General features: G+C 41.5%; 1 protein-coding gene across 2 annotated transcripts in view; it reads right to left on the reverse strand.

Annotated features, from left to right (window-relative positions):
* The window catches only part of GLI3 (GLI family zinc finger 3), a 278,059-nt gene that overhangs the window by 19,140 nt on the left and 231,672 nt on the right, over nucleotides 1–27,247 (reverse strand). The gene's annotated exons all lie outside the window — the stretch shown is intronic.

Raw genomic sequence — 27,247 nt, forward strand, 5'->3', positions numbered from 1 at the left:
AGGCAAAAAACAGCAAGGCAAAAAATGCCCTAAAGACTATATAACTTTACCCGATTACAGGTTATTTTGTTCTAGTTGAGTATATTTCTTATGCAAATTTGCTCTAATTAATTGTGTGTGTATACTTCCTAACTAGCAGAAGGGACACTATTTGGAGGGATCCTGATGTCCCAGGGCATCAGCAGAGCGGAGTTGTGAAACTGGGTGAGCCACACACGTGCTCTCTGGGTCTCTGTTATTGTTCTTCTTCCAAGTGGAGGTCAAGGCTCACTGCCCACAGAGGCACTCTCCCGCTCTCACCACCCAGGCCTTGGGTTAGGGCTGCAGCTGGCTGCGAAGGACACACACATGCGTGCACACAAACACACACAATCTGTAGTAAGGAACCCTCTCCTCCAAAGAAAACCCACAACAAAAGCACTTCTCCAAGCTACACTTTATTTCCAACTAGTGGGATTTCTTCTAGAATAAGAATCACAGAGGAGTAAACTGAGATACTGGAGAACCAGATCGTCCACAAAATGCTACAGGTTCTCAGGATCTTGGTGGTCGCATGCACAAAATAAAGAAATGGATGGCCTAGTTCTAAAACGTTCTTTCCAGTTCTATAGTCCTCTTAATCTGGTTTCTAAAATGAAGATGAATTTCCCTGAGGTCCCCAACAATTCAAAGTTTAGCATCATGAGCCCTACAACTGGGAGACATGAGCAACTTACGGCAGCACCAGAGGAAGAGAAGGTTCTTAATTTGGATCAAAGTTAAGTTAATTACAATATAATTAAAATGTCAGTTATGCATTACTGGGGAAATTTGTGTACTAATTTGATCTTGTGGATTTTATTCTCCGGTCACCCCACAGTTTTATTGGCCTTAACATAAGGTTTTTGCAAACACCTTCTCAAACATACACAGAAATACAATCACTAAAAACGCGATGCAATAAAAGGAAGCTCCCCTCGGGTCCCATGAGCTGCAGAGTAGTGACAGAACGTTTAATTACTTTGCTGCCTAGGCTCCTCAGTGAGTGGTCTCTGGGGGCTGGAGCCTCAGATTCCACCATCACAGCCTGCCTTTCCCAGTGACTCCACTAGGCGGCCGGCTGCTGCAAGGAAACAAGGAAGTGAGCAGGGCTGTCTCTGGAGCTGAAAACTGAATGAGGGGAGAGAAAAGCAATTAACCATTCACTCTCCTCTCCTTGAGCAGCCCCCAGAAAGCCTGAGGAACAAAGGATGTGGGTAATACAGCACAGCGCACAGGGAGACAGCCAGGATCCTTTCCAAGGCTCTGAAGACAACAAGGAAACCACACAGAATCACTCAGGTTCATGCGGTGTAGCAACCCCAGGGCAAACAGGTGTGAATTTCCTACAACTGTCCTAAGTATCCATGTTTGTTAAAAGTCATGCTGGTCTCCATAAGTATATGAAGAGAACAGATGTGCGGGCAATCTTCAAACTGATGCTTCAAGGACACTTTTGCTGGCCATTCACACCACCCAGGATTGCCCCAAATGTGTGCTGACATCCAGCCTTGAAGTCCACATGACACAGAGGGGTTCTATGAACTCTCCTTTCCAGGGAGAAAAAAAATTAATGATCACACAAAACCACTCCATAAAAATTATTCTTGGTTCAGTTTTTTTCCAAGTTGCTAGAAATAAAGCTCCTTAGACTGATATACATGAAAAGGAAAGAAGGAAGGAGGAGGGGAGGCAGGTAAAGTTAAAACTGGAAACTGAATCAGAATTTGGGCTGAGTGTCTCTTTGAGGCCAGGACGCACGTCTTTTGGTTTCAAATTCTCAGTCGCTGACAAGTGTTCCTGGTACTTGGTGGAGCCTCAGTAAAGGAAACTTTCGCCGGACAAAGTAAATTGTACTGTTGATGCATTTGCTTATCTTTTCAACCTCATTTTACCTAGGATCCACACAATAAGATTTTAATATAAGGTATTATATTACTTTAAAATAACATACCATCAAGAATTTAAAAGAATGAGAAAGATAGCCAAACGTGAACCCTATTTTGCTGCGTAGAATACAAGGAATACAGTGTGACCGCATTCACCTCTCGCCTGTTTGTGGAGACCGCCACTCCACGCCAGGCCCCGTGCTGGGCAATCAGACAGACATGGCTCCCGCCCGGAGGAAATTACAGGCCACTGAGGGAAACAGGTAATGATTCAAGTTACTATGCAATTATAGTTGTAATCGGTGGCATGAAGGGAAATAAGAAGGTTTTATACAAACAATGAACAGGAGATCACATCTGCGTGGAGCTAAGGGTTAGCTTCTCCAATGAAGTGGCATTTAAAATCGGGCGGAAGAAGGGTGAGTGAAGACCCACCTGGGGTGCAGGTGAGGTTGGCAGTGGGGAGACGGGGGACACCATTGTAGAAAGACGAAACAGATGCACCTGCAGAGGACAGAGCTTGGGGCCTTTGAGGACCAGGGTGCAGAACACGCATGGCAGGAGAGAATGGGCCAGGCAGTCACCAGGGGCCCGGTGGGTACACTGTGAGAGCCAAGCCTGGCCCTCCCGAAACGCAGTGTGCAGGTCAGATCTCCAGCAGCTAGACTGCGGGATATGCCCCCGGAGAGAAGTCACATGCACCCCACCAGAAAGCCAGCACCTGGACGCCAGCCCTGACGGAGGAGGGCATCAAAGGTAATCTGCTTTACTCAGGGGAACTGGGATGACCAGCAGGGAGGCACCAAAAGCAGCCAGTGAAGTAAGAGACTCTTGTCCGTTCTCCCCAACACACCTGAGGAGACAGACTCTAGAAGGAGAGGAAGAGGTGAGGGTCAGAGCCAGAGAGAACACCCCCAGCCCCTGAGTGTATGCCTGGGTGCTACAGGAAGGGGAAGCTCTGAAGGGGGCATGAGACTGGAGGGTTAAACTGGATGGGCTTTAGTAACCTGGAGAGACAGACAGATTGTAGAAGATGCCTACAAGGTGCTGGTACCAAGCTGAGACAATGTCTGAAAATCCCAGTGATGGGAGTCCCGTGCCAATCAGCAAGCACACCCCAGTGTTACCTCCACGTGACCGGGACGGGGCAGGTCCTGCACTGGACAGTGGAGGCAACCTCACTTTCAGACCATTAGCATCTTGGAAACTTTGCTTTCGGCCCCCGCAGAGGAGCCTGAGTTCCACCTAACGTGCTTTCTGTGATTTTTTGAAACTGTTCAAGTGCCGATTCGGATGGAGACCACAAGTTCTTGTTCTTGAAGTGAGTTCCATGGTCTCAGCCTGCAGGGACCAGGTCCACCTTGTCTTTACGGTCCAAATGCTGAGCCCAGGAGGCAACCAATTACTACAAAGAAACACAGAGACATCTTTCTGTCTCTCCAGGTTGCTCAAATGTATTTTAAGCTTCAAACATTTCCTGGAGCTGGATTTCAGGTGAAAATTAAAATTCTAAGAAATCACAGACTTTACACGGCCATACGTCCTAACTGTTTACTTTTCCTGGCAAAGCTGCTTTGGCCTCTGCCAGGAGTGCGCGCGGGGGCTCGTCGGAGGGCAGACCTTCTGTTGCAGTGGGAACAGCATGGTGGGCAACAGAAGATGCATCCACCTAATTCCTGGTGAGCTGTGTACATTTGGACAGTTCAGTCCACCTATTTGGGACTTTATTTTCTCATCTGTAAAATTAGGACAGCAATTTTCACCTTAAGTGCTACAAGAATTTTAAAAAATGTATATTTATTGCTGTCAGAGAGGGAGAGAGAGATAGAAACATCAATGATGAGAGAGAATCACTTATTGGCTGCCTCCTGCACTCGCCACCCTGGGGGATTGAGCCCACAACCTGGGCATGTGCCCTGACCGGGAATCGAACAGGGACCTCCTGGCTCATAGGTCGATGCTCAACCACTGAGCCATGCTAGCTGGGCTGCAAGAATTTTTAAAGCATGCAATACCTGACTATTTAGTTGGGGGCACTGACCCCTTTTCCCTTAGATTGCCAACTAAAAAAAAAATGACAACAGCCAACAAAACAATAGCTGTCCGGTGTGAATAAATCAAAATTATACCTATTTATTTTTGTGAGATATTTGCAAAAATCTATTTTGGTGTGCTGCAGAATTTTAGTAATTAGTTTGTGTGCCATGAGATGAAAGTTGAAAATAGCTGCATTAGGATGATAAACTAGATCAGGTGTCAGCAAACGTTTTCCATGAAAATCCAGGGAGTAAATATTTCAGGCTTTTTGAGCCAAAAGGTCTCCGTTGCAACTTCTTACTTACGCCACTGTTTCAGGGGAGTAGCCGTAACAGCACGAAAATTATGGGCACAGCTGTTACCTATGGACACCAAAAGTTTCCTGTGTCGTGAAATACTCTTTAAAAAAACACACACTCTTTTTTTTTCCAGTTGTTTAAAACTGTAAAAACCATTCTTAGCTCACAGGCCGTGTGAAGCCAAGCTGGGGGCCTGTAGGCCATAGGCTTGCTCACCCTCAACTGGATGACTTCGAAGCTTCCTTTGTGGAGTCGCATAGCCCATGACTTACTCGGTCAAGGTGGCTCTCCAGCCCGAGAAAGTAAAATTCAAAGGAGATACGTTTCGGTGCCAGAGAAGAGGAAAGGCAGTAGGAAGGGATGAAAGTCAGAATCCTGAGCTAACACAGGGGAGAGGTTAGTCCAGACAGACTTACCCCTTTTTGCATCGTGTTCCTGGGGCCCGGTGGACAAAGCACGCATTCTTTGCTCACCGAAATCCCAGGTAGCTACGGAGACTAATACACAGTAAGTTCTTAATATTCAACAGACAGACGGATCCCAAGAAACTGCCCTGAAATTCAAGGGGCTTGTTGTCACTGAAAATTTGACTTTCTAGCAGTGAAACCGTTAGTCAAATACATAAATAATTTAATTGGAGGGAAAATAAATGCATGATTAAATTCCAAACTAATCTAACACAAAGCCTTGCCATTTGCCAGAGGCCCAAGCGCCAGAAAGAGATAGATGGCGTAAATTACAGCGTTGTATGCCAACTCTCTCAGCTGGACCGCTCAGAATAAACAGGTCAGGGGGGCCAGGACCAGGCAAGACCCGGGAAAGGCTGAGTCCCACCACTGAACTTCCCGATGGATCCATTTCGCCAGTTTTCCAACAGGGATTATAGGCTTTTGCCTCAGGAAACTGTTGGCTGATGGAACAAACAAAAAAATAGCTCAGGAGCCCACAGCAAACCAACAAAAGTGAGATTTCACAACTGCCTCTTTGTTAGTGGCTGGATGAGCCAAGACCCAGTGCTCCTGACTCTTCCACTCCCACAGAGCAGAGAAAGGTGGGAAAATCTCTCTGCTGGCCTGGCAATTGAGGCAGCTGAAGGTGCTACTTTATTCAAAGGGTTCTCTCTGGGAAGCCCAGTCCTCAGTGGCACCCACAGAGGCTGAGGCGCTGCCAGAAGGAAGACCTGAAGGAAGACGGGCCAGGGAAGCCTTTCCTCCACCAGCAGCACAGAGGAAGCCCTCCATGGACTTCACTAAGCTCGTCGGGGTGCTCTCCTCTGGCTTCATCATTTCACTGTGAGCTCGGAGCTGCCAGTTTCCCCTCAGTCTGATTCCTAACCCTGTGTGCAGATGCAGGGCATGCGCGCAGCCCGTAGAGCCAAACTCTCCAAATACAGCTGCTGTCATGCAGGTCTTGACCCTTGGAAGCCTCTGCCTTCTTCTGTCTCCCTCTCCTTCAGTCAGACTCCCCGCAGATTCCCACTCAGAAAGCACCATGTTTCCCAGTGGTTAGAGCATCAGCCTGCACATAGGAGGGTTGTGGGTTCGATTCCTGGTCAAGGGCACATACGTGGGTTGCAGGTCCAATCCCGGCCCCTGATAGGGGCAAGTGTGGGAGGCAACCAATAGATGTGTCTCTGTCACATCTATGTTTCTCTCTCTCTCTCCCCTTCTCCCCTCCCATCCATGCTCTCTAAAATCAATGGAAGAAATATCCCCTCCTCCAGTGAGGATTAAAAAAAAAGAAAAAGCACAGTTTTCTAGATGCATCCCCCATTTTAGGTGATGTGTCAGAGGGGAAGCCACAGCATGGCTCAAAGATATGTGTGGAAGATTTGCACATCCCCATTCAACTCATTCAACCAGGTGACACACTAGTCAACAAATGCCTTGCTGTTTCAAGAGGTTCACTCTTTAAATTAGTCAGCTGCTTAATGTCAAGAAGGTAAGTTCCTTCCACAGTTGTAATCAAAATATTACTGTTGAGCACATCCAAAAACAGTGAGGACAGGACACACACATCTTCCATTTCCACATGGCTCCCTTGCACACCAGTCTTTCCCACAATACAAGGTCACTGTAAAAGCAAAGAGCTTAAGTAGCGCTAAGGTAAATATGACCTCTGTCCACACACAAACACCCAGGTACACACAGTGTAACTGCTTTACTAGAAAAGGAAATAAAGACTTGGAAAGCGGTGCATTTCATATGTGAATACCCAAGACAATGGGACTACATTATGGGCTTACGGGTCCGCTGAAGCCTGGAGCTGCTTGTAGGACGCTCAGTTTTATTTCTGATTCATCCCTTTGCTACATTTCTCTGCATCTGGACCCACTAACATGCCACTACTTGATGCCATGATTGATTTTTAAAAGGAAAAAAGAAAACACACATTTCCTTCTCAGAATACCAAAATGGAAATGTTTGATACTTGATAAATGATTTCACATGGCTACCAGGTCATTAGCTCATAAGCAAAGCTGAGTTAATGAATACGTTGAACAGAATTCAGTAATTTGAAACTCTAAAGATTTGCTGAGTACATTAAGAAACACTTCTACTTTGGCAGAGGATGGAATATGAACAAGTAAACAACTTTAAGAAAGCTCAATTTTCAATCAACCTATTACTATCTCTTCACTTAGTAGTCCAGAGATATTTCTGAAAAGGGGAAAGAAGGAAAAATAACTTAGAATCAATTAAAATTTAATTTATATTAAAAATAATTTGCTAGAGAGATTAAAATGCTTTATCTAAAAAGAAAGCCCTCTACAAGAATCCCTCAAAACGTTCCATCTGAAAGGAGGCACATACCTTCTTGTTTTATCTATTATTCGATACATGGACCATTTTTGAAGTTTTACAACTGTCATGACATGGAGGCTGTGATTGGATTCCTAAAGGCTTCACTAGGCAGGAGCAGAAATAAGCAGGAATCACAGACTATCAGGGCTGAAAGAGGCCCTCTATCTCAATATGCACTTTAATTTTAGATAAATAAAATAATTTAAATGGTTTTAGTGGCACCCATCAATCTTCCTAGCAGAGTCTTTAAAAAGCTGGAGCAGCTTGCTGCGAGAGGATCTTCATTCAGAAGCAGACCTCAATAAACAACTGTTTCAATTCACACGACCTAATAAGAATATCTACATTTCTTTCAGTTTTCTGATAAAACGATAAAAGTATACAGTAAATGAAAGGATTCAAGACACTGGTTACGAAACTGCATTCTCTTCACAAAAATAAAATATTTTCCTATTTCTAACTTGTAAATATTAAGAATTGGGGTGAGATCACACAAAATATACTTCTTGTCGACAGTTATTTAAATTTTGTTTCTAGGTGCAAATCTGTAACAAAATTATTTTCTTTTATGTGAAAGAAAGGCAAACAAAGTTCCTTAAGAGGGTAAATGTTTTGTCCAAACAATGGGCTTCATAGTACCTCCCCCACCCCCACCCCTACCCCCACCCCCACCCCCACCAAAGTCAGCTGAACATATATGTTCCACTGCAATGGAACTTCGTCATTCACATTTAAAAACAAAAGTGTACAGAAAGGATTGACATAGTGGCATGTGCTAAAACACGTATGAACTTTGACAACATCATGATAATGAAAAGAAACAAGTCACACAAAAAGAACAACTATTGCACAATTCCATTCCTATGAATGCCCAGAATAGGCAAATCTATACAGAAAGAAAGCAGATCAGTGATTGCCAATGGCTGGGGACAGATTGGGAGATGGGGTAATGAAACATATTATAAAATGGATAGGGATGATGGTTGCACAACTCTGTGAATAAGTAAAACACACTGAATTGTAATATACTTCCAATGGGTATAGGAACTATATCTCAATAAAGATGTTACCCTTCCACCCCTCCAAAAAAAAGGAAACCACGACAACGTACTTGATGATGAGCTCTGGTAACAATGGAGACTGTGGGGAGAAACAAGAAAAGTGTTGGAGGAACAGCCAGGTTAAACCCAACATTCCCCAGGACTGTATCCAGCCTTCAGACAGACGAGGGGTTGGGCCTCTCAAATGACTTCTCACAGAAGCAGAAGGCTATATGCAGCTTTATCAGAACTTCTGTTCACACACACACACACACACACCCACCCCACAATATCCAGACAGACTGAGTTAAAGCAGAACATACTTTTATGGCACAGTATTTCCTGGTGGATTTCATACTGAACTCAAGAGTTAACAATCTGGGAACTTCACATAAATGATATCTTCTCTGTGTATTCCTTCCTCATCTTTCAAGTTGTAGAGATGAGTGGAAAGGTGGAGAAAGCTCAACTTTGTACAGAGCTGGAAACAAATCTAAAACATTATACACTAATATTAATTCAAGTAAGTTAATACAAAAGAGCACATGATTTGGAAAAACTGGTTATTTTCTAATGAATTATACATTCTAAAATTCACTAAAAACTCATAAAAAAATCAAGGCCAGTTAATTCAGAACTTCTACATTTTTGGTTTGGTTATTACCCTGAATTACAAAATAACTAGATGTAAATATTATGTAATTTGTGATATAATTTATTTAGCTGATACTCTCTCCCACGAAGAAGGGCATGTGTTACTGGTCCAAATTCATGAACACAGAACAATAGTATACTGCTTAATATTAAGATGACCCAAAACTTAAATTGTAGCCTTTGAAAATAATATTTTAAGAGCAAAATATATAAACTAATAACATCAATTAATGTGATTTGCATTTCTTAGATAAAAAAACGACATCTTCATCATTGAAAACGAGTTAAGGGCCCATAATTCCTTGCAAGAACTGTAAAACTGCTCTCTCACAGTTTTATTCTCTGGATCCTAACTTTACTAAAACATAAATGTAACCTTTCTCTTTTCAGAAGGTTCTTTTACAGTGTCTTAAGGTGACTTTTGTTAAAGAACTTCTCAGAATTTCTTTTCTGAAAGGGTCAGTATTTAAATCCCATTGACATTTTTAAATATAGATATAAAGCAGTTGAATCATACCCCCCAAACATCCCAAGATTCTGCTTACATTGTTTCTACAAGTATGTGGACATATTTAATTTTTTATCTTATGATTTTAAAATACCAACTTTTGCTTTAGCCAAAATAACTAAATCAATCAAAATAAGTGGCCAAAAACGAAAACACACACTCTTCATAAGCAAACTGATTGGGGACCTAGTCACCACAAAGAAAACTATTCATAGTTTAAACAAGTAAGAATTTATTAGTATCTATTTTAGGAATAAGAATACTAAACTCAGACAGACAAGATAAAAGCTGTGTGATCACGGAACGAAATAATTTAGAAAGCCAGTCTTCAAAAAGACATCTTCTATTTCATTTCTACAGCGGACTAACCCACCCAGCACAGTGAGGGCCAGCTCTGCGATCCCTGCTGTAGCTCCTGAGGAGAAGCTGGCAAAGCCCCACATTCCCGCACCTCACCGGCTCCTGGACGGAGAAGAAGGGCGAGGTCAGAGGGTCCAGGAAAGGGGCCATAAAATGCCACCTCTCCCAAGGACGAAATGGACTGGTCACTCACATGTATGGATCATTTCTATGTATCCAGTATATCTGGGAAGCATTGCCATCTAAAGGAATGGCATTTGTTGCCAAATCAAATATCTCAGAAGCCAAATGGCATCCCACCTTGGGGGTCTGGATTTCTGCCATGAAGAGAAAGGAGGATTAATGTACACTCTTTCCACTTGTATCTGCACAGCAGTCACATTCTTCAAAAACATGCTGCCCTGGCCCGGTGGCACAGATGGCTGAGCATCATCCTGTACACCAGAAGGTTTGATTCCCAGTCAGGGCACATACCTAGGCTGTGGGTTTGATCCCCGATCCCTGGTCAGGCACATTCAGGAGGCAACAAATTAATGTTTCTCTCTCACATCAATGCCCCCACTCCCCTCACTCTCTCTAAAAATCAATCCTATATAATAAAAGGCTAATATGCAAATTATCCCCTTGACTGGGAGTTTGACCAAGGGGCGGGGCCGCCTGGGCAAACTCCTGGGGCCCCTCCCTCTGGCCAGCCAGGCCCGATCGGGGTGGGCTGGCCAGACCCCACCTGTGCATGAATTCGTGCACCAGGCCTCTAGTGAAAACATATCCTCAAGAAAGGATTTTTAAAAAATCATGCTTTCTTTTAAAATATATATATATATATATATATATATATATATATATATATATATTATTGATTATTTTACAGAGAGGAGGGCAGAGGGATAGAGAGTTAGAAACATCGATGAGAGAGAAACATCAATCAGCTGCCTCCTGCACGCTCCCTACACTGGGGATGTGCCCGCAACCAAGGTACATGCCCTTGACCGGAACTGAACCTGGGACCCTTCAGTCCGCCGGCCAACGCTCTATCCACTGAGCTGAACTGGTTCGGGCAATCATGCTTTCTTTTGTTATAAAACTTGAACATTTGGGTGAATAGGTATAATAATATAACAGCGCATCTTGCACTTCTAATTGCAACCTCATGTCCTCCACATTACTCAACAATGATTCTGAACATTACAACAAATCAACCCTAAAAACTACATACTGTTTCACAGGTTTTGATACCATAATTCTGATGACTATAATACTTGTTAAGATAATAACAAAAATGTATTTGGATTTCAAATGATAATCTATTTTTTAATTTTTGGAGAAAAGTCAACTTTTTTTAAAAAAATGAACTCCTTTAAAGATACAGAATAGAAAATTTATTGTGGCCCGGCTGATGTTGCTCAGTGGTTCAGCATTGACCTTTGAACCGGGAGGTCACGGTTCGATTCCCTGTCAGGGCACATGCCTCGGTTGTGGACTCAATCTCCAGTGGGGGGCATGTAGGAGGCAGCCAATCAATGATTCTCTCACATCATTGATGTTTCTATCTCTCTCTCTCTCCCTTCCTTTCTGAAATCAATAAAAATATATTTTTTTAAAAAAGAAAGAACAATTTATTGTGGTGCCTACCCAATCCCAACCCTTAGCATGACTTTGCCTGAAGGTTTTCTGCCCCTCATATTGTGAAGGGAGTGTGCTGCAGGAGGTGCTGGGAGCCTTCAGCAGTCAGAAAGAGATTAGTGAGCACACGTGTGCATGTGACCATGCAAAGGGGATGGGGTCTGCTGCTGTTGGAAACACAGGCAAATCTCAAGAAATACTGGAAGAAAAAAAGACAGCGGCAGGCAAGCAGGCAAAATTATCCATTTGGAAATCTGCCCACAATCCCACTGAGCTGACTTATTCAATCACTATTAACTCAGTGCTCATTTATGATATGACAGTTACTGTCCTGAACACTGAAGATCCAAGACTAAGACATAGCCATGGGATCTTATCCAAATTTGGCTCTTGAAATGCAGAAAGGAATACCATTTAAAAATTAATTTCACATCATGGGTACCTTTGCAACTAAAAGGTAAACTAACTACCCAGAAGAACGCAGGAGGCTCTTCCTCCCCTCACATCCCACATCATGGAAAACTGGCATGCCCGTTGCCCAGGGCCTTGTCAGGTTTGTCTCACCAAAAACATGGAAAAGAAACCCTTGCACATCGACGCTTTAGCAAGCTTTTCAACATGTAGAATAAATAACTCTACCATGTTTTGATTAACTCTTACCTTGTTCACATGCTACCCTCCCCTTCTATACATTGTAATCCCTTATTGCTGGTACATACAAGGATATAAAAATAAAAGTTCTTATATGATACTAAAGGCCTGATGCACAAAAATTCGTGCAAGAGTAGGCCTTCCTCCCCCCAGCTGCTGGCACCGGCTTCCCTCCAGCCCCGGCTTCGTCAGGAAGGACATCGGAAGGACATCCGGTCTAATTAGCATATTACCCTTTTATTATTATAGATGGACATACACTAACTTTTCCAACTATAGCTTGTAGTCTTCTTTATGTTAGTAGATAACACAGAGTTTATAGAAAGAACATTGACCAGACATTAGGTTATGGGATTCATTCGTTAACTGTGGCAAAACAAATATAAGTAAAACATAGGCACTGTGCCTGAGATGATACTCTAAATGGGACAAATGAGAAACAAGTTGTTAAAATTAAATGGAGAGGGTAGCACTAAACACATGAAGTCAGGAAAGCCTTTAGGAGCAGGTAAGTGAGCTGAATCCAGAAGGGAGAGGGATCCAGAAACAGACGGAAGTGTACCTCAGAGGGAAGGTCCGCGGTCAAGAAAAGCATGGTATGTTGGTAAATAACACCAAGTGCAGGGGAGGAAGCCTGTGTGAGCCATGCTCTAGGAGAGGTGAGGGAGCTGTCAGGAGGGTGAGTGTTCCAGAGGTGGGGTGGGGCAAAACCATGAGGGGTGTTGAATGCCCGAAGGCACCCAGACCCCAGGCAACCAAGCAAAGTTTTGAACAGGACATTGATCAGATTTGTGATGATAAAAGGTAACTGAGTAGGAACTGGGTGGGAAGCCCATTCAGGGAGCTGCTATAATCATCCAAGAGAGCTGTGGTCTTGAGGATAGAGAGAAGGAGCTAGATTTGGGAGACATTTTGAAATAATTTGTGGATGGTAAATAAGTAAAGAGAGGAGTAATAGATGATACAGAAGTTTCTAGCTTGACAGAATCTGAAATAACAGCATTGGAGATTTGGGAGAGATTATGTTTCTGTTTGGGGAATGACATACTGGAAGTGTCCCAGGGCATCTCCATAAAGGGATACCATGGAAAAGACTCGTCTGAACATGAAGATTGAAGAATGTAAGAAAGGCCATGGCTGATTAACGGGGGCAGCTCCTTCCCTACTCCATGCTACCTTCGGTGATCTCAATATACAGTCTTTTAAGGATTGCACAGAGCCCAATTTGAAAACCCCTAGCCCATGGAGATGGCTTAGAGCAGCGGTTCTCAACCTGTGGGTCGCGACCCCTTTGGGGGTCGAACGACCCTTTCACAGGGGTCTCCTAAGACCATCGGAAAACACATATATAATTACATATTGTTTTGTGATTAATCACTATGCTTTAATTATGTTCAATTTGTAACAATGAAATTGGGGGTCACCACAACATGAGGAACTGTATTAAAGGGTCGCGGCATTAGGAAGGTTGAGAACCACTGGTTTAGAGGATGAAGAACAACAACTGGAAATGAAGGGAGACCAATGTTTAAGAAAATACATAAAGAAAAAAGGAAGTAAAGGAGAGAACAAAGGGGAAAAATAAGATGGCGGGGACTGGGGCACATCAACCCTGTTGGGTGTATCTGCAGGACTCCTGGGCAGAACATCTACAGAAGTCAGTCAAAGCTAAGTGCTCTGCCAGTGACAGCTCCCAGTTCCAGCAAGTTCTGGGGGATCAGATGGAAACTAGACAATGTCTAGTTCCATGGCAGAGAATGGGAGCTTAAGAAGGGAAACTGTCCCATTTCTAATTCCCATGCTGGCAGGGGCTAATGAACAGGTAACAGAAATCAAAAGTAATCATTTTTTAAGGTGTTTTCTGCTTGAATCCTCTTTGTTTCCTCCAAGATGTCTGTCACACTCAGCCCTGTGCTTAAGCCTTTTCCTGGAGAACAGCTGCAGAGGTGGAGAAGACGGCTACCTGACTCTCTCAGTCTGGGCAACAGCATGAAGGAAACAGAGCAGTCACCAGGGAGTGAGTGCCAGTGAGACGGGATGAAATACGAGGGGACTCAAGGGCCACAGAGACCGGGGCACACTGACTCCCCGCAGGATACCAGATGACGAGCAGGGCCAGTGCCTTACAGGAAAATGCCACTCCAGAGGCAGGACAACTGGATGGGCAGCTGGAAACACTGGGGGTACATCTAGGATGGGGCTTCTAAGTCAAGATTATTTTATCTCCTTCCAATGTGGCCTCCTTAATAAGACTGTTCACCCACTTACAGCCCAATTTCCTGGTCCCTGGAAGCTCCACCCCCACTTACCCTGCTGGGCTCGGATCACATCTAACATGCTTTACTTTACATACAGAGACTGTTTATGATTTGCTGTCTGCTCTCCTCCAGAAGGATGTGAACTCCACACAGGCAGGGATTTTCATCAGGTTTGTTCAATGATATATCCCAAGTGCCTGGAACAATACCCAGTAGAGTAGGTGTTCAATAAATTGTTATTGGAGGAATGTGTTACTGGAAAGACTACATTTAGAGCTGATGTGGTCCTAGGCCTCAATATACTCCCCATCTGCCACTTGCCTTAGGTTTGTGCTATGAGAACCAGAAGGCATAAGGAACAGAAGCAATTTCCTGTGATACCTTCATTCCCAACAACTGGATACTAATAAACCTCAGCATCACAAATGCCTTTAGGGTCAACCAAGCAGAACTGCCCTTTTATCTTTTAATTGTAGACTGATATTTTGAGCTAATAATGACATAATTCGGAGTTATCTTAGCTGGCTCCTATTATTTTTTAAAATATATTTTTATTGACTTCAGAGAGGAAGGGAGAGGGGGAGAGAAACAGAAACATCAATGAAGAGGGAGAATCATTGATTGGCTGCCTCCTGAATGCCCCACACAGGGGATCTAGCCCACAACTAGGGAACTGAACCATGACCTTCTGGTTCATAGGTTGATGATGCTCAACCACTGAGCCATGCTGGCTGGGCCTATTCATAAATTTGTTTTTGAATAAATTCTAAAATTTATTTTTGCCTCCCATGACAACGTTGAGCTGACATTAACTTTGGGGTAAGAACTCTGGGGTCTAAGTGATTATCCTAACTTTCATGTTGCATTGTCTATACAAAGCAAGTAATCTTATACTTCACTATAGCTTTCTCCTGAAATAATTCAATGAAGCTTCAGATAAGGGGCGGGGGGGGGGGGGGGGGTGAAATGGCCAAGTTTCCCCTGTGATTAAGCTATATTCTGTCTCTCTGGAATTTTGCCCCCTGGCTACTGTTTTTGTCGAGAGTTTATCCAGATTTCTTCCTAATGTGAGAGTGTTAAGTAACAGAAGACTGAGGGCCATATTTCCTCTTTAATCTGCTTGTGGAAATCTCATTAATGTAATGGAAATTTTGCCCCCTACCGTGACTAAAGTTTTTGTTCAGACAGAAACCATGATGTAAGGTTGTTCCTATAGAGTTTCAACTGGGGAAATAAATAAGGAAGGCACTTTATAAAGAGACACAGGTTTAAAGTTGACAATTAAAAATAAATAAATAAGGGGGTCTATGTGCACAAAAGGATCTGTGACCCTTCCAAAAGTGAACTGGAAAAACAAAACAAAATATCTCTATATATAAAAAAAAGAAACCAAAAGCGAACTGGGGAGCAGCCCACCTCAGGCTAAGGGCCATTCTTCACATGGTGCAAGCACTCTGGGGGAGGGGACTTTTCTTGAATTTGAGCCATTTCTGCTTTTTTTTTTTCCCCCTTTGCCTTTCACCTCTCCACCAAAGTAAGAATTTTATTTCTCAGGAAGTGTTAATTTATTCCTAAAAATGCTTTTAATTTGGGGGCTTGATTCTATAAAACATATTTTATAAGCACATTTTCCTAGAAAAATGTGGCCAGTATATGCCGAGTAATCATGCAACTTTTAAAAAAGTTTCATTTCATCCTTTAAGCATATGCCAACATATAGGTGGCTCTCATAATTGTCTCCACATTGCCTATGAATGTAGTATTATTATCGTGTGATTATAACAGCACAGAAACTGGCTAAAAGTTTATGAATGTCAACATTCCATTGGGAAAAAACAGTGAATGCACTTGTCAAAAAAAACCCCAAAACACAACACACCAGAGACCAAAGCTAACTAAAACTCAATGTTAGGTCCAAATTTTGTCACCTGGATATTTAAAGTAAAACTACTATTTGCTTGTTATCTGCAAAATGACCTTTGTGCATTTTATTTTTTTAAAATATATTTTTTTTGATTTTTGTCGAGGGAAGAAGGGAGAGGGATAGAGAGATAGAAACATAGAAGAGAGAGGAACATCATCGATTGGCTGCTTCCTGCACGCACCCCTACCAGGGATAGAGCCTGCAACCCGGGCATGTGCCCTGACTAGGAATGGAAACAGTGACCTCTTGGTTCCTGCGGTTGATGCTCAACCGCTGAGCTACGCTGGCTGGGCTATGCATTTTATTTTTTAGGTCACTCAACCACAGCACAGGTATCAACACAATATTTTAAGAGTCAAGGTGGGCATCATGGTTCCAGGCTATCTTAACCTAAGTCCTTCACATGAAGAAATATAAATCCATTGTACAGGGTCATGGGAGGGTGGTGGCCAGCATTCACAATCATTCCTGCTTTGTTTTCTCTCATCGGTTTCCAGGGGCCTGATGTGTAGGCTGTATGCACTGTATCTTTGCTCATGTCAGCTCTTGCACCTGGCCCTGCTTGTGTGATGTTTTTCCGTTTGTCTAACTCCTTCTCATTATTTAACTCCTAGAGGAGGTTTTCCTGATGCGCAGAGCGGTTCAGAAACTTGTCTAATAGTACACTATGAGTTCATGGCATAGCTAAGAACAGAATTCAGAGCTAAACCTTCTACATACACATAGATGGAACTAAGGAAAAAGTGATGAATTCAAGATTAAGAGCCAAAATATATTTTTTAAAGCACTTTTGTCAGAAATAAAGAGCCTAACCAGAAGGGAGACTTTCTCAGTTTCTTTGATTAAACCCTCCAGAAAGTGTACAGAAAAGACAGGGTGAACTGTACCCAACAGAAGGTAAGAAGGAAGGGAAGGAGGGAGGCAGGGAAGAAGGAAACATGCATTCCTGCGGGGACACACACACACAAACACACACTCAGGCAGAGGTCCTGCTTATGCTTTGTAAGCATTCCAAGTCCCCACTATCAAAACCATTAACCAAAGTTTCAAAGGCTAAAGAAGTTATCCTTGGTTAGAAACAGCCTTGACGTCTGGCAGCTAGTGGTCTGGAAGGAGAGAGAAATTCACCTTTCCTTCAAATAGCAAATTTGCTCTTTTTTTGGATACCAGGGTCTGTGGCTCAACTCCCAGAAGGTATGCGTTCGCATTTCATACATTTGATGGAAATGTAGGAAAGTTGTTTTGGGTGGGTAAAATTCTTTAAATTATATGTAAGCACATGTACACATACTGCAAAATGACTCTTTATTTCTGCCTTGAGCTATTACTAAAATGAGCTGGGTAAATTTTCTGAATGAATTTATCATTTAAAAAATCACTGGTTAGAACAATGATTTCCCCCTCAAGACCACATGAGAGAGCCATGGCCAATCCACATTCCCAGCGGATTTCACTGAGCACCACCAGTTCAAACACACCCAATCTGTACCTTTAAAATGTTCAACACAGAGAATTCCCCCTGGGTTAGTCAACTGCTGGCTCATGCACAAAGAAAATACTGTATTTTGCTCTGAAAAGCTTTCTGAATCAATTTAAACACAGTGAGACGGACACAATATCCCAGAGAGAGGAAAACTTACCTTATTACATTCCTGACCCAAGAGAAAAGATTTGCCTTTAGGACATAAAAGGAAGTCATGAGGGGTTGGGGGAGAGCTATCTAATCCTTAACATAAAATCAGTTCATAATGCAGCATAACAACACTTTTAATCATTGACATAACTGTAATATGTATATATAATACGATACAGGGGAAAGTCAGTGCAGCTTGCTTTTAAGCCTTAAAGGCTTTCTTCAATATTCCACTTTCGGCCTTCTGGGTTTTATACATGCATGAGGGAATTTTCAAGGGGGAGGTAACATAATATTATAAGGATTCTTTCTCAGTAAGATCACCATCTTGTTCCGATTCGAGTCGATGCATCTGTATGTGGTAAGTGTGGCGAAGTGAAACTCCGGGCTCTGGGAATGCCGTGTTTTACAATCTTCCTTGATTTCCTGTGCAAGTGCACAGGGCCATGAAACGATGGGCAGAGGGCAGGGGTTTTTATTTCTTCATATTGGAAAGCTGCTGGGAGGGACACTCCCTTAATCTCAGTGGTGAGTGGTGTGGGCGTTGATCATTTCCCTTTTACAGCTACATGAAAATAGTGTTAAAAAAACAGGGGTTTTTAAGTTTTGTTTCCCCCCCACTGATGTTTCCATACGCTATATAACCTAAGCCTCAGGTGCCATCTCCCAGGAAATAATTGCATCCTGCCTTACTGGTTAGAAGTTGATAGAGAAACTTGACATTCTGAGAAGTTCAGCTCCCTCTTCCCCCACCTTTAACATTATTTATGGAAAGAATTTTACAACATCCTTAAAAGCTGCTATGTGGTAGCTGAACTGCCAACCCTGCAGGCTTACACGTTCATACTAGGCTTGCCTGTGACCAATGAGTTGTCGATGTCCACATTTTATGAAAGCGAATGCTATTGACAATTCCCGGCAGAACCGACCATTATTCCAGATCACAGAGTATCAGAGCCACTGGTGCCCTCTGCATCCGTATGCTTAGATGAGCAAAAGAGAAGAGGGTGCACAACACAACAGAAATTGTAATAAAAAGGAGAGAAGGGAAGAGTGGGTACCTTGTCTGGACAGGAAGTGTGCCCTAACTCTCCTGAACACTGAGCTTCCTTGAGTGATACCTTCCACTTTGCATTCTTAGAGAAGTTTATTTTGCTTGAACACAGATCCTGACCCCTTCAGACTGCTTCCCCAGTGGAGGGACTGTATCTCATTCATCATGGTGCCCCACAGGCCTTCACCATGACCTCCTCACAGCAGGGGCTCAGGAAATGGTGCTGGGGAAATGTGAAGCCATAATGTGATCCAATCATCTCAGTTCCCTCATATTTCATGGCGGCTGGAGTATGCTGTTCCTTCCCCTAGATGCACTAAAAGGTTCTTTCCATCTAACTTTCAGACTGTTTTTCTTGCCGTACTTCAGAGAAAGGTATGCTCTAGGGCCAAGGACATCTCCTATATGCCTACTGCAGACTCCCCCCCCGCCACCCCCCTCCCCCTTTTTTGGCAAGAGACAAGGATCAGGAATTCTTTCTCTTTCTGATGTTGTCATTAAGCTGGCTCCACCAGGCCATCCTATGGTAATGCTTGGAAAGAGGTGGTAAATGATGGAAGTGGTCATCAGGGACTTGGAGGGGCCAAGGGCTGACTTGATTTATTTCCTAAGTAAACGGAGAAGGTTGAAGTAATCAGTACATGGCACCTCTTCTAAGGTGTTCACACCACAGGCTCAAATTCCAAGCATGTGACACAGAATACTGTATTTTCTTTATACATATTTTAAAAAATAGCTCCTTTACTGCTTCTTAACTGAAGTGTCCAGAAAATTTGAAAAAAACATTCAAAGGATGCTCAAAATGTGCTGCAGCCAACTGCTTCTCACTATAGCAGGATGTGGGTTACGTCAAGCAAACTGGCAATGAAGCATTAATGGGCCTATTGCACAGCCATCAGTTATGTAATTTTCCCTCCTTTAATGCCTCAAAAATAAAGTCCATTTCTAACATTTAACACCTCTCATCAGACCAGGAATTACTTTTAGCAAGAAATGTAAAATAATGAATTATAGCATTTCAATAGAGTACTTAATTTTATTGGTAGAGGCTGTGAACGGTGCTAACATAATATTGGCTTCATACAAATTACACTGACAGAGCCAACTTAATGTTCAAGCTAAAGATATTCTCACCTCTACATTACTCACTAAATTATCCATCAATTTGAACATCAACAGTGAAATCACTTTTTTGTTAAATAAAGCTTTGAGGTGAATATGAACTAAATCTTCAATTATTTTGTTTCTTTCTCTTTGGCCTAAAAGTAAGGTTTTCACCCCAATCTACTTCAATGTCCATTTATTTTTCTGAATTTCCTTCCATATGGCTTTTCAGCCTCTATGGAGTATGATGGGCCCATGGAATTAAATCTTACTCAAGTACTAGTATATCCAAAGTATTTTACATTTAGTCTGCAGTTACTTGAAAAGTTGGAATTTGACCTACTATGTAAATTAGATTATTCAGACAAGTGAAGTTTTTGTTGTTGAAAGAAGGTAGGGTACAGTTCTCTTCCCTTTCCATAGAACATAATTTTATGATAGGAAATTAATATCAATACAAGTCTAACTTCCGATGGCAAAACTATTAAGGAAAAAAAATGGAACCATCTGAATTAACATGTGAGACACACAAAAATGACCCAGAATGCTTGCTCCCATCATTGTACAGAGAACTAACTACAGCAGTAAAAACTCAGGCCATGGCCTGATATGTTACTGACTAGAAATAAGTAATGTGGCCCTTTTAAAAAATACATCTTCTGAACCAAAATTTTTTTTTTGAAAAAAAAAAAGAAAAAAAAGTTTTTGATTCATTTTACTGTCTTCCTTTGCCTCTGGGTTATTAGGGCGGCACTGACAATAAAATTAGGTAAATGTTCCTTCCATAAACCACATTATTTTCAAGTCATCCAGAGTGGTTCTTGCTGACCTTATTAACTCCTATCTTTACATTCTAAGGCAGTGGTTCTCAAATGCTCTATGTTGAAGAACCATCGTGTCCCCAACCTCATCTGTTGCTGATGACATGGGTCCCAGGTCCTATTATACTAGCACTAGAGGCCTGGTAGGGAGGGTCCCTCTGCCTGGCCTGTGCCCTCTCACAGTCTGGGACCCTTTGGGGGATGTCTGCCTGCCGCGGAGGTGGGAGAGGCTCCTGCCACCACTGCTGCGCTCGCCAGCCATGAGCCCAGCTTCTGGCTTGTGGCTGAGCGGTGCTCCCCCTGTGGGAGCGCACTGATCACCAGGGGGCAGCTCCTGCGTTGAGCGTCTACCCCCTGGTGGTCAGTGCACGTCATAGCGACCGGTCGTTCTGTTTGGTTGATTTGCATATTAGGGTTTTATTATTAGGATACTGGACCCATAGTTTGACAATATCCATATTGGTCTACACTCTGTCAATGAGAGGAACCACTGATTACACACACTTGGATGCCAACATGCCATGAGTCTTTAAATGAGTGAGCATTGTCTATTCTGTCCCAGGACACACCGTGGGTCACTCGGCTCTACAGAATCAGAATAAGCGGGTCAGCAACACACCGAGTGCATCCTGGGCTGTGTCTCACTGCTGACCGGCATGAGAACCTTGCCATGCTACCAACCCCCGCCCTCCCCCCCCACCCCCAGAGAAGAACTAACAGTGGTCTCTCACCTAAGCGGGCAGAGGGAACATTCCACCTTATCCCCACAGAGGTGAATGCCTGCCAAGCACGAAAACTGGTTAGGGCTGAGCCAAGCACACTCTGTTTATACTATTAGAGAGAAAAAGCAGGAAGGAGAATAAGAATTTGTATTTGTGTTTGCTTATATTCCCATAGTATAAAATATAGAAATTAAGAACAGTTGTGACTTTTAGAGGGAGCTGAGAATCTATTTTAAAACTCTAAAGGTATATAAAATAAACCAGAAAAAAGAAGCTGGTGAAAAATTAACGTAAAAAACTATGTGGGTTGAGATGGGAAGCCTGCCACCACCATAGGGGAGTAGCAGCACACTTTCGGTCCAGCCCGTTGCCAAAAACAGCCTCCCTCACAGGAGGGCCGTGAACATCTTTTTCTCTTGCTGAGGAAATCGGGGAAGACTGCTAGAGACTCAGAGTGAAAACAGTTTGCAAATTCTGAACTGAAATACAACAGGGGAAAAACTAGAAAGATCTGCTCGCTGCTCCCAAATGGGATAAAAGAAGCCATGAAGCCTGCACGCAAAGCACGAGGGGCGGGGGGGGGGGGGGGGGGGGGGGGGGGGAATGGGGGGGGACGGGGGGGGATGGGGGGGGCGGGGGACAAGTAGGCCGAGGAGAAAGGAAACAGCTCTAAAAGCAAGATCTACAGAAACCAGAGAAACCAAACCAAGTCCGAGCACGGTGTGTAGCACAAACACGTAAGTTCCAAAAGAAAAAAGCAGAATAAAGAAAGTACGGAAAAATTGACCCATAGTAAACTAAACATTCTTAGCATAAACCGGACCTAAACTTATTTTTTAAAAATTTTGTTTTATTCCTTAAAGTATTACAAAGAGTATTACATATGTCTCCTTTTTTTTTCTCCCCTTGACCTCCCCCTGGCCTCCCCAACCCCCCAGTGTCTTGTGTCCATTGGTTATGAACTTATTGAAAAAGACCTAGATATATTTGGCATCATTAAAAAATTTTTTAAAGGAAGCAAAATATAAGTATCATTCCAAAGAAGAAAACACGGGTTACCATAATTTTGCTACACAGTAATCAGAAATAGGATTCAAGGTGAAGGGCCACATGGCATACTAGTATATTAAAGGTTTGGATACGTCCTGCAGCAAGAAATAGCTTTTCACTGGGCACCTATCAATATCCTGCAGTACTAGTATTCTGCAGAATATATTTTAGAAAATGTTGAATTATATGGATGTAAGAGAAAATAAATTTTTCTCTCCAAACTACTTGAGTCACTTAAATTATTACTAATGTAGGAAGATAGCTTTTAAAGTTTTTCCTGTTGACAAAAATAAGGGGGGAAAAATCTCAAAGAAAAGCCATTCCATGAGAGGACAAAGCATTGAAATCAACTGAACACACAGAGCAAAGTATAAAAGATTATTGAAAAGACTTATAAAAGTAAATATGTAAAACCATAAGCAAGGTGAATTGCATGGTAAAATTCGTAGTTGTGTAATAATAATAAATGAGTGTATAAGCCTTAATTAAATTGAAAAAGGCAGGAAGTAAAGAAAGAGGAGGGAAATAATTTTTAAAATGATAAATGAATTATCCTGAAAAATAATGTGATTGTGAAGAGGGGTCATTTTTTGGTATCTGTTTTTTTAGCAAATAGAAATTATACATTTAATTATGTATTTAATAAATATATATGCAAACACATTAATATTTAAAACACTAAATTTATTTTTAAATTGACTATGGTAGAAATAAGGAAAATAAGGTAATGCATACCTATAAATAATGGGGAGAATTTAAAAAACATAAAAATTCACATTCAAAATAAATGACTCAAATCTACCCATTACAGGCAAAATCTCTCAGATGATGATAAACATAACTATAAACCTTAAAAGGGAGTCATTACAAACAAAATTATAGAGAATGGTTAAAAAATAAATAGGTAGATGTATTAGACATTATATATATATGTATATATGTACATATATATTAGATATAGTAATTGGGATATTAAACAAATTAGACTTTAGGACAAAAGTATTCAAATGGAGTATAAAGAGAGTTATTTTCTCTTGATATAGGTATATTATTAAAGGAAAGCAACCCCTTTCTCTACCAAATTACAGAGAATCAAATATGTAAGCAAAACCTGTTAAAATTATGATGGATATAGCTAGAAACATAGTCACATTAGATTTAGTACATGAGTACCAGTTTATGATAGAATAAGTGGACAAAGAAATAAGTAGATGCTACACAAGTTCAAAGTGGGAATTTTCTAATAAACCTTTTCCGTTACTACCAAAATGAGCAAACAAACAAACAAAAATAAGTGAGGAAAAAAAGAATTTGACATAACATCAACAGAAAAGCTGAATAAATGAATATTGCCTCAAACTCTTTGTTTTTACTTATCAATAGAACATTTAAAAAATGAATATACATCACAACCTGGAAATGACCTCAATAAAATATTACAAGTACAGATTGCACACACCAAAATCTCTATTGACTAGATTAAATTATAAAATAATAATATAAGCTTAGATGTTTTAATAAACAAACAAAATCCCATGTCCAGGGGAACACAATAAGGCCATTGTAATCAAAACAGCCTGGTACTGGCATAAAATTGGAAGAGAACAGAGAGCCCAGAAATCAACCCAGACCTTTATGGCCAATTAATATTTGACAAAATATTAATTTAATAAATGGTGATGGGAAAATTGAACAGGTACATGCCAAAAAATGAAACTAGACCACCAACTTAGACCACACACAAGAGTAAACTCAAAATGGATAAAAGATTTAAATGCAAGTTGCAAAACTATAAAAATCCTAAAGGAAAACGCAAGCAGCAAAATCTCAGACATCTCATGTAGCACAACTTTCACTGATAAATCTCCTAGGGCAAGAGAAACAAAGAAAAACATAAACAAATGGGACTACACCAAACAGAAGCTTTTGAACAGCAAAAGACACCATCAACAAAATGAAAATGAAACCTACTGAATGGGAGAACATATTTGCCAATGATACTTCTGATAAGGAGTTAATTTTCAAAATATATAATTTATACAACTCAATGCCAGGAAGACAAGCAATCCAATTAAAAAATGGGCAAAGGACCTGAGCAGACACTTCTCCAAAGAGGACATACAGATGGCCAATAGACATAAAAAAATGCTCAAAATCACTAACCATCAGAGAGATGCAAATTAAAATCACAATGACATATTGCCTCCCTCCTGTCGGAATGGCTACCATCAATAAATCAACAAACGAGTGCTGAGAAAAGGGAACCCTAGTGTACTGTTTGTGGGAATGCACTCTGGTGCAGCCACTGTAGAAAACAGTATGGAGTTTCCTCAAAAAATTAAAAATGGAACTGCCTTTTGACCCAGCCATCTCATTCCTGAGGATATATCTGAAAAAAAAAAACAAAAAAAAACAACCAACCGAAACACTATTTGAAAGATATATGCACCCCTATGTTTATTGTAGCATTATTTACAATAGCCAAGATCTGGAAACAGACCAAGTACCCAGCAGTAGATGAGTGGAGAAAAAAGCTGTGGAACATTTACATAGTGGAATACTACACAGCTGTAAAAAGAAGGAAATCTTACTTTTTGCAATAGCATGGATGGGTCTGAAGAGTATTAATTCAATAAATGGTCATTTGGCTAAGTGAAATGAGCCGGTTAGAGAAAGACAAATACTATATGGTCTCACTTACATGTGGAATCTAATGAAGAAAATATTCTGAGGAACAAAAGAGAAACAGACTAACAGCTGTAGGAGGAGAGGGGTGTGGGAGGACTGGATGAAAAAAGGTGAAGGGATTAGCCAAAAAAACATATAAACCTACCACATGAAGACAGAAAACAGTGTGGCGATAGCCAGAAGATACAGATTCTTTTCAATTTAAGGTTTTAACGTAATCTAGGTAAAACCCCAACAGCATATTCTTTTAAACTTAGTTAAAATCCTCCTAAAATTAATCTGTTTAACTTAGTTCCTTTGTTTTAAGGATTATATCTGAAAGGAACAACCCAAATTAGGAGCAGAGAATTTTAGAGAAAGATTACTATTTCTGATAGTAAGAAAATGTGAAAAACCCTAAATGCCCAACAATATGATGAGGTGATTATGGTGCACCCATATGATGAAAGAAGAACGCAAAATATAAATTTGCATACCAAATAGACTCAGTATATTCTCCATTTAAAAAAATTAACGAAGAGAGAAATCTATAAAAGTGTTAATAAAAGTTGCCTTTGGTGTGCTTCTTTACTACAAAGGCATTGTGGATTTTTTAGTAGTTATTAAACTTTAATATTTCTGTGTTCAATACTTTTTCCCATTCAATATGTACTTTGGTGAGTCTTGTCTATCCGTTAAGGGCTCTCTCTGTGTATCAATATAACATTCACCATATTTTAGAACTTTAAAATCTATTTTTAAAATGAATGGATGGATAGATGAAGAAATAGATAGCAAAACGCTTCACTTATTAAAAAATATTCTTTTACCCTGAATTCAAATACATACACACACACTTTCTAGCCATTGTGTTAAGGAGAAAGTAAATGTCCAGTCATTCATTCATTCAACATTGTGCACATGACAGGTCTGGGAGTGCAGCAGTAATTAACAAAGTTTTCAATTAAACTGTTTTCAATTTCATGGTGTTGACAGCCTTGTGATGGAAGGAAGAGAACACAATGATAAAAAAAATTTAAATAATGTTTTAGACTGTAAGATACGTAAAAAATTTAGAAGCAGGATCAATAGGGTGATGAAGGGGGCTCATGTGTCATTTTCTACAGGCAGGTCAGGGGAAGCCACTCAGATACAGTGAGACCCTTGTATACAGTGAGAACATTAGCAGCGACCTGGAGGGAAGCCTGTGGATTCTGTCAGATCAACCAGAGCAGTAAAAATGGCAAGTGTAAAGGTCCTGGGGTGGGCGGGCCTCGGTGTCTAAGTGAAAGTAAAGAGGCCCCCGGGACTGGGAAGGATATGGCAGGAAAACCATATCTGAGCTGTAAAAATTAATAGGAAGAGCCATTATACACTACATTAATTGCATATATTTAATTACCCTCCCAAGCCCCTCTTAAATTTTACACTGTATTGCAATTAAAAATTTTGGAAGCAGACTTCCAGCATGTTGGAACCAACTTATTCTTTGAGTTTACGTGCACCTACAGGGCCCAGCAGCTTTATAGCATTTTATGAGTACAGACAAAGCACTTAATCCCAAGAGCCAAATTACAGGTCTGAAAAAGTCATGCATGTGAGGGAAGGAAGAGTGAAGCTAAGGAGCTTTGAAAGCCTAATAAAATGCTGGAGACCTAAGCCCTCATCATCCTCTGTAATTATGCACTGTATTAACAAGCCCTTAGCGGGGCACCTTCATGTGCCTGCACTGCCCTGAGTATGTCTGGGACATACACACAGGGGTCAAGAAGTCATCCCGGGAGCCGTGCGCTGGCCCTATTGCACACTTGGCCGGAAGCAGCTAACTCCTGGCCCTTGAAAAAGCCCTCTTACTCTCCACCTTGGGCCTCCTATTGTCTGCTATTCAGACACCTTTCACTTGGGCTCTGCCACAACCTAACTAACCCAGCCCAGGAGGGGAAACAGGGAGGGGTTGAAGGCAAAGGACATTTATTTTACCACCTCCTCAGCTTCCTGTTTCACTTCTCTTTCTTTTTTTGCTCATCTCTAGTCTCTGAAGTCCAAATTTCGCTGGAGCTCCAGTTGGTGAGAAGAATTGAGGAAAGAAAGGGAGGAAGGGTGAGGAATTAGGCAATTTGGGGAGGAGGGG

This window comes from Myotis yumanensis, unplaced genomic scaffold, assembly GCF_028538775.1.
Source record: "Myotis yumanensis isolate MYYU_CA2020_CCGP unplaced genomic scaffold, mMyoYum1.0.hap1 SCAF_9, whole genome shotgun sequence".
NCBI lineage: Eukaryota > Metazoa > Chordata > Mammalia > Chiroptera > Vespertilionidae > Myotis > Myotis yumanensis.